Source organism: Furipterus horrens, unplaced genomic scaffold (assembly GCF_987537825.1).
Source record: "Furipterus horrens unplaced genomic scaffold, mFurHor1.1.pri manual_scaffold_17, whole genome shotgun sequence".
Classification (NCBI taxonomy): domain Eukaryota; kingdom Metazoa; phylum Chordata; class Mammalia; order Chiroptera; family Furipteridae; genus Furipterus; species Furipterus horrens.
This window is the reverse complement of record NW_028327187.1, coordinates 11,610,165-11,614,582: the sequence shown is the minus strand read 5'-3', so window position 1 is coordinate 11,614,582 and position 4,418 is coordinate 11,610,165. Positions and strand designations below refer to the sequence as shown.

The 4,418-nt window shown below is 40.6% G+C and overlaps 1 pseudogene; it reads left to right on the top strand.

Annotated features, from left to right (window-relative positions):
- The first annotated feature begins 319 nt into the window (after window positions 1-319).
- Window positions 320-1,478, top strand: LOC149990514 (suppressor of cytokine signaling 6-like; annotated as a pseudogene).
- The last annotated feature ends 2,940 nt before the right edge of the window (window positions 1,479-4,418 follow it).

Genomic DNA, 4,418 nt, shown 5'->3' with positions numbered 1-4,418 from the left:
GTTCCAAAGTTTGCTACTGTAATAACACAACTAGCCGTGTATTCATATCCTGTTACTGGGTGACAAGTTACTGCAAATCTAGCGGCTTTAAACTGCCTCCATTCACCAGCAGTCGCGCCCTCGCTGGGCGAGCGAGCCAGTGAGCGAGCGAGAGGGGACAAGCTCTGGCCGCTGTCGCCGCTGTGGCCGGCGCCGGCGCCGCCAGAACATGGCTCCGAAGGTTAAATGGAACTGGAAAAATACATGCATGTAGCACCGCCGTCTCTCCAGATGTTTGTCGCTAATATTCCAGAGAGATGCGTGCTTTCAGATTAGGTAACTAGGCTTAACGAGGAGAATTAGTCTTCAAACCTTACAGAAATCTTTGAGCCTGAATAAAAGTAAAGAACAAACGGATTTCATGGTAGTACAACAATCGTCACTGGCCAGTGAGTTTGGGGAGAACGATTCCTTATTTGGTAGCTGCTATGGTAAAGATACGGCCAGCTGTGACATGCACAGTGAAGATGAAAACGGTGCAAAATAAAATCAAAGAGTGAAAGCCTAACGGGTGTATTTAAAAGGCGGCTTTCTGCAGAACAAAAGCAGAAAGGCAAGGGGAGCAGCACCCTCAGGGAGCTCTGCCAGCTGGGGATAGCTTTCCTCTCTGGGCATCAAGAGGCTTTCAAGATGTGGGAGCCCAAAGCTCAATAAGGTCCACTTCCATCACAATCATCACTAGCGTCCTACCCCTTGGCCTCTTGTCCTACCAACTCTGAGGAGGCGTGTATCAAAATGGAGGAGGTGAGAGCCAAAGCCCGGCTCCATTCATCCAATCCAAGTCCCACACAGAGTGATGTTCGAAAACATTGTCACCGTCTTCGCCTGAAAAGTGAGCGCCAATCACAGAATAATTCAGTAAGGGGTTCGGAATCTCAGAACGGAGACTTGCATCTTCACCTCGATGAACACGTGCTGGAGTTCTGGGACTTCGCCTTCAAGACTGTGTTTGCTATTCTGTGCCTGCAGATGAGGGCCTGGGGCCTTCGGAAGGATCACCCAGCTATTTCCAAGACAGCCGCTCCCGAGGAAGTCTCCGCGATTCCTTCTCAAGTTGCAGAGGACTCTTTCTCCAAAACAATAATCTGGTAGACCAGGACCTAGCCGTTTCCCAAGAGACCTTGTTCATTGGCACCACAGAAGTCACATTACGGAGCCCCAGAGCGAGTCGTGATGATGGCCCTCCACGCTCTCCACTGCTACCTCTAATGCAGAACCATAAAATCCAAAGGAACCTCATCGGGCTCACCAGCAGCATAGATGACCATGTGGCAGAAACTATGTGCTACCATTTAAATTTGTATCTTGACTCCATTCCTGGGTTGCAAGAGTTTGACTCACTGGAAAGTAGTGGTCATGGGGTTGTGATATGCCTTATAGAGGAGCTGGTGTGGCTCAGTGGATTGAGCACAGGACTGCGAACCAAAGGTTCCCTTTAAATGGCTTATTTTCAAAGATAGTGTTGAAGAAACATACCCATATGATGAAACGCTGAATTTACAGATACATGGAAAATTACTTTTTTGAAAATGATTTTCAATCTCATAACTTAAGAAATATTTAAATTATGAATTGGCATAATCTTAGGTAACATGATGCGATCTGCAACATGTCTTTTTCAATACCCTTTTCTAAATTATTTTTAAGGTTGTGCTGATACTTTTGTAACAAGTTGAATTTTTCTGTTGCCTTGATTTTCATCTACTGGTTTGTATATTTTTATTTATTTATTTTTAATAATTTATTTGTTTATTTATTTTTAGAGAGAGAGGAAAGGAGAAAGAGAGGAAGAGAAACATCAATGCGTGGTTGCCTCTAATGCGCCCCCAACTGGGGACCTGGCCCACAACTCAGGTATCTGCCCTGACTGGGAATCCAACCGGCAACCCTTCGATTCAGTCTTGTGATCAACCACTGAGCCACACCAGCCAGGGCTAATATAAGATATTTAAACTACTCTTTTACAAAGCTCTTTATTTTAAAAACAATTTTGGAATGTATATTAGGTGAGTTGAAAGTTCTTGTGCACCTATGGTACATGGCAGGTATCATCAGAGGGCCACTTATATTGATGATAATTGTTGAAATGACTTCATTTTTCTAGAAGCATTGCATGGACTATTTGTGAAAGCATGGTGCACAGAGGTCTTCAGATTGTCTGAACCCTAATTTTATCAGGTGTACATAGCTTGATCCCCACATTTTTCTCCTGTGCTACCACGTGCATAAGATCTAGCTATTTAGAGTCAAGTTAAGATTATTCTGAACTTCATCTAAATGTTCGAAAATGTTATTTTGTGTTGTTTTGGAGGGCAAATATTATACTGTTCTATTCAGAGAGCCAGTTTTTAATGTGCTTTGGTATATCCATAATATAAAATACTTTAAAGAAATATACCATTACAATGCAATCTGAAATTGTTAGGTTCTGATAGTGTATTGATAAAAAAAATAAAAGCATTTGTCAAGAAATCAATTAAATTTGTAAAGAAAAAAGGCATGCGATGTGGTCTGCTTTTGTACAGAGAGAGTGATACGACTTGGGTAGCAAACATAATGTCAAAGAGTCTGGTTGAAAATGGAAGGGGAAAAAAGAGAAGTAGAATTTCATCCTCTAGTTTGATCTAAGTACATTTTAATTGTATTTTCGGATTCGATAGACAATTTTGTTAAATAGTCTAATAAGCAACAATTTTCAGTTCCATAAATAACTTTAAATTTCTAAAATAAAGTGTCGGGACACTGGCAATCACAAATTTCGTTTCTTTTAATGCTTTTCTAATCCTGTAAAGAAGGTTTTTTGGTAAACATCCTTTTTATTAATCAGACATGACATGGCAAAATGTGTAGTAGCTATTCTGAAAAGTGTTATAAACTCTACATCTAGAGATGATGAGAAATTCTTTAAAATTTTTTTTCCTTTTATTCATTAATTTGAGAGAGAGAGACAGAAACATTGATCTGCTGCTCCACCCATCTATGAATTCATTGTTTGATTCTTGTATGTGCCCTGACTAGGGATCGAACCTCAACCTTAGCATAGTGGGATGATGCTCTAACCAACTGAGCTACCCAGCCAGGGCCAAGAGTATAAAAAATTCTTATGGAATTTTGTAGTAAGTATACATGTTGGGTTAAGGAAATTTTATAGTCATGCAAAAGTGTGTCATGAAATTAATCCTTGCAATTCAGATTGCTGTAGTTTATACTTTTTCTGTATGTTTCAAGTCAAGTGTGTACCGTTTGTACTGAGAACCCCACAGAATGAATCATTCCAACTGCACTGATTAATATGTTGTTTGATTTATAAACAAATAATACTAACTTTTTGCACATTTCTGGAAATAAATTCTATAATAATTTATATATCTGCATCTAGATACAGTGTAGCAATAAAAATTTCAGTAAAACACCCTGGCTGCTGTGGCTCAGTGGATTGAGCATTGGCCTGCGAGCCAAGTGTCGCTGGTTTGATTCCCAGTCAGGGCACATGACTAGGTTGCACATCAGGTCCCCAGTTGGGGGCGCGTGAGAGGCAACCACACAGTGATGTTTCTATCCCTCTCTTTCTCCTTTCCTCTCTCTCTAAAAATAAAATAAAATAAAAAATAAAAAATGAAAAAATGTCAGTAAAACAATATACACACACAGACACACACACACCAAAAAAATGCACATTTATTTTCTCAGTTTCCATGGATTAAGAATCCAGGCACAGGTTAACTGGGTCTTCTGCTCCAGGTCTCACAACCTAAAATAAAGGTGTCCATTAGGCTACAAACTCATCTGAGTCTTGGGGACCTCTTCTAAACTCCTGCGGTGGTAGCAGGATTTACCTCCTTGTGGTTGCAAGACTGCGGTTCCTATATCCTTCATGGCAGTCAGCTGGAAGCCACTCTCAGCTCTCAGAAGCAACCCACATTCCTCAGCACCTGGCCCCCTCCATCTTCAAAGTCAGGAATGGAGAATCTTTCTCGGGTCAAACACCTCTCATACTTCGAATATCACCAGAAAGAGCCCGGTCCCTCCCGCTTTTGTAAAAATTGTGATTAAAAAACACACACACAACATAAAATTCACCACCATGTTAACTATTTTAAGTGTACAGTTCAGTAGTGTTAAGTACACTCACATTGTTGTGCAATAGATCTCCAGGACTTTTCATCTTGCAAAACTGAAACTAGAATCTTCATTACGCAACATCTCCCCATTTCCCCCTCCCCAGTCCCTGACAAGCGCCATTCTACTTTCTGTTTCTATGAAGTTCACTACTTTAGATACCTCCCATCAGTGCAATCATGCAGTATTTGTCCTCTTGTAACTGAGGAGCCAAATCCCTTTAAAAATTTTTTAAAAATTTATTTTTAGACAGGGAAAAA